The sequence below is a fragment of the Pleurodeles waltl genome, chromosome 5 (assembly GCF_031143425.1).
Source record: "Pleurodeles waltl isolate 20211129_DDA chromosome 5, aPleWal1.hap1.20221129, whole genome shotgun sequence".
Lineage (NCBI taxonomy): Eukaryota > Metazoa > Chordata > Amphibia > Caudata > Salamandridae > Pleurodeles > Pleurodeles waltl.
This window is the reverse complement of record NC_090444.1, coordinates 227,383,889-227,399,135: the sequence shown is the minus strand read 5'-3', so window position 1 is coordinate 227,399,135 and position 15,247 is coordinate 227,383,889.

Below are 15,247 nucleotides of genomic sequence, written 5' to 3'. Positions count from 1 at the left end.
AGTGTAATGGGCCAGTCTGTTTGTGGCACAGGTTCAGTGTCCAAGGGGCCATAGGAACAGGAGCAATGATAGTCCAAAGTGAACAAGGTGACTCAGTGGAACACAAGGGGGAAATTCTTGAGGGGCTCATTTTCTGGCAGTGGTCTTGGCAACTGTCGTTGGTGTCTATCTCGGTCACAGGGAATGTTTGTGGGGTGGTTCACCTTCTGCATGGGTAGGGGTGATGATGGCCTGTGAGTCCTGTGGCAGGGCCTCCTGTCCACTAATTGCAGCAGATGTGGAGGGCATGTCAGTACACTGGCTAGTGGTAGGAGCCCGCTGGTGTGCTGTGTACTCCCACATAATGTTCACCCTGTTACTCAGCACCCCTGCAATGGAGGCCATGGTGGTATTCAAGGACTGCATGACCTCCTGGTGGTTTTCCCCCTGCAGCCGCTGGTTCTCCTGCATGATGTTTAACACCTGACCCATCCTGTCCTGGGATTGTTGGTATGCCCCGAGGACATTTGTGAGTGTCAATAATAGAGCGGGGTGTAAATTGAGGAGATTTGGCGCTCAGGATGCCACACAACCCTATATCAATAACGGGGAACCTCACAAGGGAACACCCTACCCTAAGAGGTGAAACAACCTCTAAATTAAGAAAATTACACAATGAGGGTCCCTACTTATAAACAATGAAAATTACATAGACAATTCATATAGAAAATGAGTATGATATATCAGTCCATATCACGCCAAACTGGTCCTGGAATCAACCAATAGAATCAATCGATGTGTCCAAAGTTTATTCAGATGATGATATAACATTCGACGTTCTGACATCCAAAGAAATTTGTACTTCCAGCCAACGCGTGTTTCGTCTCGGGAAATATTTACATCCCTTACGACTTCTTCAGGGCTAGAAATCATAAAATAAAATAAAAAAACTTTAAAAACGAATTAAAACCAATATGCTCAATCGTTAAATCAGTATAATGTGAGTGTACAAGCCCAAGGCAGGTGAGATTATAATAATACCAATAACCTGATCAAAAGTGAAGGAAAAAATACAAAAGCCTGCATTTATTGAAATACCAAAAGAACACCCGTAACCAATCAGTCAGTGAAAGCCACCAGCAAGTTCTAAACACGTGCAAAACCATCCTCAAGAAAAGCCTAACCCATAACACCCATGGTGCATAAAAGTAACCCGACTCCAAACATTTCTAAATCAAAAAATACCTTATTTGTCCACCACAAATCCAAAAAAATCCGGAATAAGGATTTGCACGTATCCAATGCTCTTAGCACCATATATGAATAGTAATCCAATGGAAAATCCAATTCACTGACAAGAAAATAGAAAATAAATATATTTATCAAGCAATCATTACTATAAGTGAATATCTTAAACAATACGAGGGCACACAAAACCATATCTAGAATATAAAGTATATAAAACTCATGAGAGAATCTCAAACGTTCTACTACTGTAGTTGCACAGTAAATATAATTCATTTCACACCCGTATCCATTCCAACCACTGTCACGCAGAGTAATGACTCAGTGTAGTCTATCAACTAACCTCAAAGTACAGTACACTTCCTTGTGTCAAACTCACCCCAATATCAAGGAACTCCAACATCATTTGTGAGTGTCTCCTGGGCAGTCAGTTCCCTAGGCCTGTCCTCCTCCTGGCGCACAGCTGACCTCCGATTGTCCCTGGCCCCCTGTACCTGTGTCCCCTGAATGGTGTGCCCACTCCCACTGACACCAGAACATTCATCGTCTTGTCTGTGTGGTGTTGTCTCGGGTCCCTGTACAAGTGGGCACACTACTGATTGACGTGTCCTGGGGCCAGAAGTTTGTTGGCGTTGGCTGGCTGCTGTGGTGTTTGGGTCTGGGGGAGGCCTATGGTGGACTGGCTGTGGGATGTGGTAGCCAACTGACCTGTGGTCCCAGATCAGCCAGGGAGTTCATCCAGATCAAGACCTCCAGAGTTGCTGTCATCACTGAGGGGATCTTCTGGTGGGGGACTGGTTTGCCGTGGCACCTCCTCGCCACTGACATTGGCTGGGGCACTGCAGGGATGTGAGTGATTAGTTAGGGTAATTATCTGTCACATATTACACATTTCTATCTTTCCCAATGATATTGGTGTTGTCCTCCCACCTTTGGTAGAGTATGGTGATGGATTGTGGGATTGGTAGTTCTCCATGCTGTCCATGCATTGCTGGTGGGTGTGCATGCTGAGCTGGGAGGGATGTTCTTGGAGTGTGTATGGAATGCAGGGGTAGACATTTAGGTGTTGTAATTGGGGTGGTGCACTGTGTGGGATGGAGTGCGGTGAAGGGAGTCAGGGTGAGGGGGTGAGATGGCATGCAGGTAAGGAGTAGTGGTAGGTTGGTAATGGTGACTCACCAGTGTCCAGTCCTTTGGCTACTCCAGTGAGGCCCTCAGGATGCAGTATTGCAAAGACTTGCTCCTCCCTTGCTGTTAGCTGTGGGGGTGGAGGTGGGGGTCCACCGTCAGTCCTCCTGATGGCAAGCTGGTGCCTTGCTGCAATGGAACACACTTTCCCCCGTACGACGTTTCACCTCTTCCGAATGTCGTACCTTGTGCGTGGATGTTGTCCCACGGCGTTCACCCTGTCCACGATCCTCTGCCTAGCTCCATCTTCCTCTCAATGTAGATCTGCTGTACTTGTGCTCCAAAAAGCTGTGGCTCAACCATGACTGTTTCCTCCACCATCACCAGCAACTCCTCATCAGTGAAACAGGGGTGCCTTTGTGGGGACATGGATGTTGTGTGGTGTGTGTGTTGTGCAGAGGGTGCTGAGTAATGTGGTGGTGTGTGTGGTGTGTGACGGATGAATGGGTAGTTGTGGTGTGTGTGTGTGCAGTTGTCTCTTGGATTGGCGTGGCAAGGTGTAGGGGTCTTGTCGTGTATACAAAGCTTTGTGGGTGATGTGGAGGTGTGTTTTATGGTGTTGTTGGTGGGTGTGTGTATTTGTGTCAGGAGTGGGTTTTTTGTTCTGCCCAATGTTGTCTTGTCTTGTTTTTAGGCGGCCATTTCAGCCGCAGCAGTGTGCACCGCCAATGGTTTACTGCCGTCGAATGTCCGCTGTGGAGATTCGTGGGTCATTATTTGGAGGGTGTTGTTTTGGTGGCATAATGGTATGAGCGCTCATTGCAATAATTTAGCGCGTTTGTTGGGTCTGGGGGATTTGTGGTTGTGGCTGGTTTCTGTCAGTTTTGTGTGTGTATGTTATAATCTGGCAGACCGATGTTCGCCTCCGCGGCGGTATGTTGGCGGCCGTAACTGCAGCGGTATTCAGAATTTACCGCCAATGTCATAATGAGGGCCATAGAATCCTTCCTGGCCACCCCGGACAAAAAGAGAACCCCTGTATGTTGCAAAAGTGCTGCCCTGTAATAGAATGTAAAGTTGTGAACTGCCCAGCCCCTGGATCTCCGGGGAGGGATAGATATTTTAGAGCCAGGAGTGCCCTTTTATAGTACCATAAAAAGTTGGTGCAAATGGCATCCAGTTTTTTAACCAAAGCCCTTCCAGATTAAGAGGTATGACTCTAAACAGGTATACTGCTTTTGGGAGTGTGCTCATTTTTAACACGCTACATCTACCAGCTTGGTTTAGGTGTAAACTATTGATCTGCCTCAGATCGCTACAAACTTTCCTTAGTAACGAATCGAAGTTTAGCTCATAAATGGAGCCTACCTTAGGCAAACTTTTGATCCCTATAGCATAAGTAGCATTCTCTACTCTGTGACTGTCTAACATAACAACATTGTCAGGACACACAATGTGAGTTTTCTCAGGTGACATCCTGATATTGTCCCAATCTTTTTGGCCACTTTTTTTACATAAGCCAGTGCATTTTGGGGGTCTGATATTAACAAAGCGATCTCTGCGTATGCTAAAACCCTTCTTTCATAACCATTCACTCTCACTGGTTTAATAATCTGATTCCTTAATAATTGAATGATCAGCAGGTCAATGTAGATAACGAACAGAATGGGAGAGCAGGGACACCCTTGCATTATCCCCCTAGTTATCGCGATACTGCCTGATTCTAAGCCCATGATTTGAAGTTGAGAAGATAGATTATGCTACAGTGCTCTTTTAGCCATAATCAGGCCTCATCCAAACCCTTTATGCCTGAGTACTCCCCAAAGATACCCTCAGGATATTCTATCAAGTGCCTTCTCTGCATCAAGGAGGATCACAGCCACAGGATTTACAGTCACCTCATCAATGTAGAATAGCGTAATAGCATGTTTGATGTGTTCTGTGGTCACGGTCCCCCGTATGATCTCATGCTGCCAGGGCAAAACCACCTTGGCTATGACCCTCCCCATATGCGTTGCAAAGATCTTTGAGCAAAGTTTGATGTCAGAATTGATCCAAGATATTGGCCTGTAAGACCCAGGTTTATTTGGTGGCTTCTCCTTTTTTTCTAGAGGTCACTATATTAGCGTCCTCCCAGGAGGGTGGTGGAATCCCCTCTCGCTGAACCTCAAGGAGCATTTCTATCAGATCCTTAGCCAGTTCTAAGAAAAATACTTTAAAAATGTTTTGCAGACTTTTGTCAGGATCTGCAGCTCTACCTGAGGCCAGTGATTTTAAGGCATAAGCTAAGTAATATCGGATTCAAATATTTTTACCTTATCAGTATCTAGAGAATCATTTTTCACTCCCTCTACGAGTCAATGAAGGAAAATGATCTTCTTGATATAATTCTCTGTAGCACTCCTCAAACACTTTGACTGTAGTGTCCGACGTTGTGACTACGCTGTCATTGTTCTTTTCAATGCTACTAATACTTTATCTACCTCTTGCTATAGTGTGTGGAGGGCCAATAATCTACCCACGTTATTAATCATAGTCTTTGCAGCTGTTATTCTTTGTTGCATTTCTAAGCCGCCATGACCTGCTGTGATCATCGCCATGTGTTGTGCTTCCAATTCAGTGAGTTAATCACGTAGCTCCCTAGCCTCCTTAGACTGCTGTTTCAGATTGTAAGGGACAAAGCTAATAGTCTCCCCCCTAAACCTGGTTTAAATAAATACCAGACGGCCTCTCCTGATGCGCTATTTCTGTTGACTTCCAAAACAACAGTTATCCACTTTTTCATATGGTCTAAGATTTGATATTGAGGAGCAATTTCTTGTTGGATGTCCACTTGCCCTTGCACTTAGCTATACCCATATACAATAGCTTTAAGATCAAGGGATTATGGTCAGAAAACAAATTTGAGAGTCTCCTAATGGCGTCCTTCCCCACAAGCCGGGAGGAAATAAAAAAATAATCCGGTCAGACATATTTTTGGTGCAGACACGAAAAATAGGTATAGCCAGGGTCTGCAGCATTAATACTATCCCATGTGTCCACCAGCTTGTGGCTACTCATAAGATACTGCATAGCTCTATTAACCTGTGGTTTCCTACCCAGATAATTTATATCCTGTTTACTACCGACATCCAGGTGCAAGTTGAAATCACCACACACAATCATCGGGGTAGACCATGTGGCCAGCTCCACCACCAGCTTCTCCAAAACGGCTGCTTCATCTAACTTAGATCCATAGACAGAGCAGATGGTGAATCTGGCCTCTGCGACCTGGCATTCAACAATCACCCATCTGTTGAATTTATCCAAGAGCTTGGGTTTCTCCAGACCGATACTTCTCTTTGTCAATATTGCCACTCCCCTAGTAGAAGTGCTCTGGGATATACAAGCAAGACGGGAATACCCACTGACCTGCAACAAATCACTTTTTTTCCCAAGGAATATACAATTCCTATTCACAGATAATAACTGGCCCAGGGTTCCCAGTCCCTCAGCCACATTTTGCCTCTTAGATTTGTCATTTTGACCACAGGCATTCACAGACGAGATATGAATTTTCCCAGCCTGTATCATGTGATATCCCAACATGTCTCCACAAATAAGAATAACCTCCCCACACTGTCCTTTCCTAGTCGATGATGGACTTCTCCATTTCCTAAAATCAAAACAACAGTCTGGGCTCCTCTAAACCCCCAAATGACTCCCCTTGCTTTTGCTCAGTTTTTGTGTTTTTATAATGCCCCCTGCCCTCTCTCCCACCAACACACCTTCCTGGCCCCTTACCCCTGTCACACCCCCACCCATGTGAAGCATACAGACCACACATAGGTCTGTTGGAGATGTTCACATTCCCTCCATCCAGCCACAAGAGCTTGTTGCTACCTTGAAATCATTCACCCATAATCTGCTATTTCTGTGGGATGACCTATTGAAAATAGAGGGGCAAGATAAAAAAAGGGAAAACTACATAGTCAAAATTAAACACTTGTTAAACCAGATATCTAGCCCCAAATCTCCTCCAGACACTTTTCCATAATTCACAACATCAGATTCACTAGAACCAAGGCTCTTGCGCTTATGGGCTCTTGCCCTTCAGAAACTCCTTGGCTTTTATTTCAGAAGTAAACACTTGTGTTTTATTGTTTCAAACAACCTTGAGCCTTGCTGGATTCATCAAGAATGCCTGAGCCCCCTCGTCATGAAAGTGCCTGATCAATTGTCTCTCAACTGTTACATGACAAATGTTGGGTCTTACAAAAAAGAACAATCATCACAATGTGTTTAGATTCCAGCTGTGCTTTCTCAAAAATTGCTTGCCTCAGGACAGAATTCCCAATATATACTAGAATTGCCCTGGGTTTTGCCCCGTCCTGAGTCATCTGTTTCATTATTAATGGGATTCTGTGTGCTCTTTGGATCTCTTGACTCCAGTTCGAGCCATCTAGCTCCAGAAAAGCCCCCTGGAACAGATCAATCAGGAACAGTCTTGCATCATTTCCCTCTTCAGCCACCCCGAGAACCTATAGGTTATTTCGTCATTGCTGATTTTTATAATCTTCCAGCTTCCACTCGATATCGATCAGTTGGGCTTCATGTACCTCTGTCTGCCCACAGGCAGCAGCAATGTCAGTCTCAAGAGCTGTGGCCCTGCTTTCTAGATCTGACAGTCTTTCCGCTATAGCAGAGAATGTTTTTGCCACCTTGTGTACTGTTTCTTGTAGAGCCCCAGCGAATATCAGAACGTGTTTCATCCCGGTGCGTCATGATGCACTGGATAATAGCTTCTAAGGTTGGCGGATTCAAATTAGTATGATCCTGAGAGTCCTCTGCCGTTTCTCCTACCAGATGAGCTACTGCCAGTGAGTAATCCCATTTTAGGTCTTCACCTGTCATGGGTTCCTTTTAGCGCCTAGATTGGGCACCCTTATTTTAGCTCTAGCCCCGTGGCATGTGCCCTTTTACATAATACACATTTTATTTTATTCATTTTATTATTTTTCAGCACAGCTTGATTTTCAGCATAGTTGTTTTTATATTTCTAATCAGCTGCCTTTCTGAGAAGGCATAGTTATTCATGTTTTACGTTAATCAGCCCTTTGCACAGCATTTCACTCTGTGCACTGCTCAAGGCTGTTATGTTTGTACACAATAGTTTACCCAGTATTGTCTCTCCAAGAGTTAAGGAGTCAAGCCTCAAACCCTACATATATCACCACGTCAGGCCTGTTCTTAAAACACAACATGTTTTGTTATATAAACACTGCATAGGCCAAAGGAGGGTAGAGGGCATAACAGCCATGGACATCTGATGCTGTATACCATTTTGCTGACAGCTTTGCGATTCTGACCTTTTCTTTCCAGACAACCGGGAGGATTGCCAGTAGACAACAGGCAGACCCTTGCCCACTTTCAGGTATGGGTTCGGGGCTCCTTCCAGAGGCAGGGACGGGCAGAGGGGCTAAGACCACTATGCTCTCAGGTTTAGATATTAGTGTGTAGGTAAGACTCACTAGACCTCATGATTAGATCAGGATGGTGGGACTGTTTATATGTTTAACTCTAATGCAATTGCTTCAATGAATATTGAAACTTATTCTGCATCTCATTGCCTGCCTCAACATGTGTGAGACTTTGTGTAACTGAGATAAAAGGGAATTATATGTTCCGCCATGACTTACCTGAGAAGTCAGATTGTCATGTTACTAGGCTGCCACAAATCACCTTTACTTTCTAGGTTTGAGTGAGGTGCTGGTAACTAGCCAACAAAGTCAGGTCGACAGCTTCCAGTCAGTGTGGGACTGACTTCGTCACTCACATATGGTGGTGCTGTCGCTCTAACCCAAGCAGTCTTACCCCTATGGTAAGAATCCTACGACATCTGCTTCTGCTTGTCTTCTTCTGGCAAACTTACGAGCTGTTGATGAGGTACTACCCTCAAGAGTGTAATTTTAGTTAAAATAATGTATATATAGTTCTATTATAGCAGTCTTTATTAAAATTGGGATTTTAATTAATTTTTTTTAATGTTGTAATAAAATATTATAGCTATTATTTTAAAAATACAAGGTTTCGATATGGCGGCCAAGAAAGTGTCAGAATTTGTTTAGACCTTTGATAAGTTACTATTTATTTTATAATATGCTTTTGGCTATCATTTCTAAGCCGATCTACTACTTTGTCATTTATGAGCGTTTGACTTTAAATTGCAGCATATTGTACATTCTTTTGGTTTGTGTGCTAACTCTAAGGCCAATTTGGAGAACAGATTGTTTCTTTCTTAGTTGTTGGTAGTTTTACTCTTTTTGTAGTGCTTGTATAAATTTGTAGTGTTGGTTGCATTTTGCCTAATGTGGATTGGAAGGTGTGTCACCTTGTTTTGGCTTTTTGTGCCAAGATACTGTCGTAGACATTCCACCACCACCATGGTATTTGGGTTGGCATCTGTGTCCTGAGCTTTTTGGTAGGACAGTTTACTAATAGAAAGGAATAGTAGTTGACTAACTCTGTAACTGGCACTTAGGCTAGTGCTATCATTTTTTATTTCAAAGGCAATTTGGCTCTTTGTAGAATATTCTACACTAAGTGCAGAATTTTTTAGGTGCCTCCCTATATTTAGATTAAAATGGTAGTAACAGCCTTGTATGACTGTGTGAGGGTACATTTTTAAAATGGTTTGAATCATGGCTTGCTCAAAATCTATGATTATTTTTTGGTGGTAGTAATTATTTGGTTAGTGTTTTATATGGTTTAGGAGCTCGTAGTAAGTGCTGCTCTGTTTATTTGGTAGTAGAGCATATATAAAAGGGATATTTGTGTTCCGATATTCACCATGTATGGTGCATATTCAAGTGAATGGGTTGGGAAACATTTTGAAGATCCCATCAATCATTTATTTTTATGGGCGAGCGCAAAGCGCTCCGTCCATGATGTAATCTCTCTTAGGGTTTCAAACCACGTCCAGGTCACCTCAGTCACTTTCATTGGTTCCTGGGCTTGCTCTTTAAAATCTGCTTGCTTTCATTTGTTAAACGCATGCATACGTCATGCCTCTTCCGGTGTTTAGCCCACCTACACAGGACCGGTAAAGTACTGAAACCATTTGAGGCTCGATGTTTTCAGCCCGGGTTTCTGGACTACTTTATCTGTTTATTTTCCCCGCAGCGCGATCGAGCTGGGGTTTACATAGCGCGATCGCGCTCCATTTTTACGTTTTCAACTTCAGCGCGATCGCGCTGCATTTTACATAGCACCATCGCGCTGTTTTTTTTTCTTTTAATTTGTGTCAAGAAAAGTCTGGTTAGGAGTTTACAACGCAATAGCTCCAACTCGAGCAAATGCGAGCCCCGTTGCATTGAAAATGCTTTTTTACATTGTTTCAGTTTTAATAAGTTATCTGCTGTAGAAAATATTAGGAATCATTTTGAGTATGTTGTTATCTAAAAGGAAAGGTTCCACATTCTGGGGCTAATTACAAGTTTGGCGGTCCTTGGACGGCCACACTCGTGGTGGCTGTCGGACCACCGTGGTTGTGGCGGTCTGACCGTCACATTACGAGGTTGGCAGGCAGCCTCGCCAACCTACCTCTGTCTCCACCAGCATCAGAGATCCCGACGGGCTGATGGCGATGTAGTTTGGAATCAGCTAGGGGTGCGCTGAATTCAGCGCCACCCTGCTGATTACAACCTGGTTCTCCGCCAGCCTTTTCATGCCAGTTTCACAGCAATACAGGATTATTCGGCCCCTAAACAGAGAACAGAGATGACATGACTGCCTATAAATGAAGTGGTAACATTGAACAGTTAATCCAGCCATCAGATGTTGAATCAGCCTTTAATACACCCTAATCCGATAGATAGATAGATAGATAGATACATAGATAGATAGATAGATAGATAGCTATAGATGTGTGTGTATTTTGGCAGTTTGCTTACCCTTTTTGATTTGATCATGTAACTGTTAGTATGTATGAAAATGTATATGATCACATCAATTCTAAAACAAATTGCCTGTGAAAGCTAATAGCATTGCTGAGGACATATTCTGGGGTTCTCTGAGGAATTGCTTTCATATTTTCCTTTCAACCTTCCCGGGTGTTTGGCAAAACCCTTGATACCACTAGAATCATTCTTGGCCTGGACCATGTAGATCGTTTGTCCATGTGGTGTTTTGGAATTCTTTCTGCAAGGTAGGACTAGGAGTTTACATTTTTACCATTTGTTGTTGCAACTGGCTATCTCTTCAGTGCCATGGGCATCACTCTAGACTTGCTTTCATTTATAAGCAATGGTTTCTGCCAAATATTTCTCAACTGCTTTTAGTAGGCAGATCATTGCTTTGGAGTTCTGGGTAGGAGCACAGAGTTGTCCTCATAGAACAAGATCTGGATTTACTGCTTATCAAATCTCGGTACTTCCTCTGTTGTGTCGTATGATACCATGTAAGTATAATTGGTCTAAAACACAAACAGGGGTAGTAAGGGTGAAGAGATGCCGCACACCTAGGAAGTAAAACAGTATAGTTAACAGATGTAAATGCAAACGGAATCTGGTGCCAGATGGTCAGGTGCCTTACTACCCAGTAGGCACAAAATTGAGTACCAAAGTACACAGAAACATCAAAAGCAATGTGACCACAGCACACAGAAATAAACAGTCCAATCATGTAGCAAGGATTTGTATCCCTGGTTGTATAGTTGAAGTTGGAGAGAACAAAAACTTGAAGATCCCGAATCTGTTGTGGAAAGTGTCTTTATTTGTAGGCACAGTTAGCCCCAGGATTGTGCATTCATCAAGATACAGCCAACACGTGTTTTGTCACTCAGGTGACTTCATCAAGGCTGGGCCGTCCGGCCAGAGAAGCAAAACACAGAAGAACCCTACGGTAAGGCAGGTTGGCCTTGGGCGGTAGGTGGAAATCTTGTAAAGTAGGGCTTAAATATGGGGTAGTACCCAAACAGCAACAGGTGTGGTGGGTCCAAGTGGTGACCACGTAAGATTGAAGAATGGAGGAGGCCCTGATAAGCCTGAAGCCAAGACCCTTCAAACAGGGCCGGAGCAGTGAGGCAGTCAATAAGCAGCGCTTAAGTATAATTGGTGTTCAGATGATATAAGGTCATGGTCAGAAGGTATCACTGCTTTATAAATCAGTGCCATTTCACAAAACCGGATACTTTGCAATTCAGTCCAATCTGTGCTGTATTGTTTGTGGGCATCTCAGTTTTTGAAATAGAAATAGAAAGTGCAGGTACCCACTATTGCAGTTTCCCTGCTTGCTGCTGATAACTGTCAGTACCCCCTCATTAAATGTTTTGTACCCTGCCAAGAGTACAGGCTCACTCCCTTTCAAATTAAAAAAGTGCATGTACTCAGGACTTGTGACTACCTGTCCCTTTAAAGCATTGGTGCAGCTTCATTATTATTACCTCATCACCGGGTCCATTTCTTTTTTTTTTAAGTTTTTGCCCAGTATCTTGCAGTTCATGGTATCAAAAACTCTTCTGCAGTTGATGAATGTTAAATGCATGGTAAAGTTTTCCACGAGATGGAGCAGCATCAGGACTTAATCAACAGTTGACCGTCTTTTTCTGAATCCACACTGAGCAAGGTCTGTATGTTTTTATTTTCCGTGTGTGTCTGTGTATATTTTCAAGAAGGCCAATTGATATGTATTTGGATTGCATTTTTCCTCTTTTATCTAGGTAGGTACTATTTTACTTTTGTGCCATGTAGTGGGGATGGTACATGCTTTGAACGTTGTCTCCAACACTAGGATCCAACAGCCTGCTAAATGACAATAGCATTCGGGTGGAACTATATTGGGTCCCGGGCTTTGTTACTGGCCAATTTCACTAACAGGAGGATGTCTATCAGAGAATTTTATCAAATAGTGAGTGAGAAAAGAGAAGATGACATGACTCCCTATAAATAGAGTGATAAAATTGGACAGTTAATCTGACTAGCAGATGTTGAAGCAGACCTTAATATAACCAATTCACATCTTACATATAGCTATAGATGACTTGCTCACAATACCCACTAGGTAGTTATAGTTATGACCAACTTTTCCCATAGACAAAGTATTTTTTGTTTTGGTAATAACTTTGGCACCGTTTGATGAATCTATATGAAATTTTCAAAACCAGTATGCAAGTTAGTTCAGTTACTGTCTGGAATGTTTTTGGCTAATTTGTTAAGTGGGGGCCGAGAAAAAGAGGGGACCAAAAACACTCTTTCCCCATGCAATATCTACAGGGATTTTTCAGTTTTCAGACAGGACTACATCCCAAACAGCTGAATGGAATTGTACCAAATTTGGCAGAAAGCTAAATCTTGGTCCAGAAAAAGCCCTTTTTGTAATTTGGTGTAAATCTGTTCAGTAGTTTCGGAGTTATTAAAGGAAAAAATTGGAGATATCTAGGGACGCAGATCCTTTTAAGGTTGAAGTTCCTTGTGCATTGTTGATCGGACAACCTGATCACGTTCTCATTCTTGTCAACCTGCTTTCTTGTGCAGGACATCCATGGCAAGAATTTCCCATCAAGTGCTCTATATTCCATTATATGCTGCTCAAAGACAGTGCTATAACATGTTGGGTCATTTACCCTAAGTGGTATCCCTTTTGAATATGGGGGACTACAGGTTCCCAACCAGGCCATGACTAAGATATTGGTTGGTGGCAGCAGATTCGGATGATTGTGGTATAGGTCTATTAACCTGCACCCCAATCTGAAAACTGCCTTTCAGCTTTCCCAGTGTAAACGTTTGCAGCATGTCATGGCTGGGCCACCTGACTAACCCTCATTGTATGTGGTATGCATGAGAATGCTTAAGCGCATCATAGGTAGGGCAGCCATTGCTGTGCAAAGATAAATCTTGGGATCATACAATGGCCCACAGGGTTAAGAGGGGGTCACTTTTGCTATCAGCCCTCCTCGCTGCCTGTACGAAAAAAAAAAACTATTGTAAAGCCAAGTGCATGTCTCTGGAATTAAATGATCCCCTTCTCCCTGCCTGTACTACATAAAAAAAACGATTGCAAAGCCAAGTGCAAGTGTCTGGATTGAATTTACGCCAACTACAAGGAGTAGGGATAATTCTTTGTGTTCACCTAACCTTATCAAGACACTTCCAGCAGTAACATTGTGGCTTGAGACTGACACCTCTTGATGACTGTGGTCCCGAGCATAGCAAAGTTCCATACCTTATGCAGAGTGATGGGTTACCTGCCATCACTTGCATCAAAGGCAACATTTTCAAAATGTGCACAAGCAAGGATACAGCAGAAATCATCTGTGTTTCGTTGCACAAAATGCCAGATTTACTGAGATTATGTCATCGGCAATACAAACATAAACAATGCCATGCATGCATACCCTTGCATGAGTACTGTAATCTAGGCAAAACACTGAGTACAATTCTCTTCACGCAGAAGACCTCCCAAGGGTTGATTGCGTAATATGTGTAGTTTTCATGAAAAGAACACTCATTATGCAAAGAAAGTATTTCACAGTTTCTGTTTGCCCGGCGTTTGTAATGCTTTCCATTTGGCACTAATAGACTATACACTCTAGGTTGTGTGACATTAGTTGATATACCTTTACCTGGAATCCCAGGAGTATTTGTACAACAAATTGCAGTTTAAGTCTGGACTTGCATCAGCTTTCAATGCAAAACTCCTTGTGTATGCAAGAGTTGATTGATGTTTTTGTTTGTGTTATTTTGCAAAACATGAGTGCCGGTTCAAAACAATAGTAAATCTGGGCCCTGAAATTTGTCTGCAAGAACCCAGCAACAGCACCTAACTGGAAGAAGATCGTCTGAACTGCAATAAACAAGCAGAGTGGCAGTTCCCATGTAGGCTGGTTGCCATGGAGCTGTGATACTTCTCAAGGAAACATCTTGACAATACTGGATCCCACCAAAAGTTGAGTAACAACTTTGAATTTGAGTGCCCAGTTCGAAGAATAACCATAGCCATGAGCTGCACTTAAGGAGAAGCATAAGTGCCTGTCTGCTTCCATGAATGTTACTGCATCTATTGTCTGCAAGTGGCACCAAAAAGGTGCAAAGGCCTGCCACTTAATTTTTGAACACCCTCTTCCCTCCAGCAGGTACAGACGAATAAGCGTGATTGCCCATTGTACCTCTGCAACTGCTACCATACTGCTGTTCATCTCAAGCTGTATTTTCTGCTGCTGAACTGTACTTCCACTTGAACAGTGCTGAAAAAATAAATGTGAAGACCACTGAGCCTCTTCAGCTGCTGCCGCACTGTTGTTTCCCCCAAGTAGCTACGACTGTTACAGCACTGTCACTTTGCCTAAACTGCAAGAACCAAAAGTGTGAAAACCTGTGTGCCCCTGTGACTGCTGCTGCCCCAGTCCAATGCCGCCAGCCATATTCAACCTCAATCAGCAGTTGTGTGTCTCTTTTTCGATATGGCGGTTGTGTTTGTTCGTAAGGGCACCTAAAAACGAATTACACTGTTTGGACAATATATTTATTGCAAAATGTACCGATTTCAGCTAAACATTGCATTCTACCCCAACCCACGCTTCAGACTTAATCCAGCTTCACTACCCTCTGAAAGTCAAAGCCTAAACTGGAGGTACTTGACAATTCATTGACTGTGCAGTAGCATTTGGCGCCACTAGTTCAATGGACAAGGGCAAAGCTTGTCACAAGGATTACCTAATTGCCCTTAAGATCTGCTGGCCCTGGAGAACAAGCCGGACATGTACAACTAAAAAGAAATACATACTTGTATGCTTTACCTACCCAGTCATGCTAAACTGCATACAAGTGTTCAAGTTAAATGTTTTCGTGTCAACTGGAAAATTGACCTCAACACAAATTTATATTAAAAGTCTGGTACACGGAATGTTGTGACATTCTAT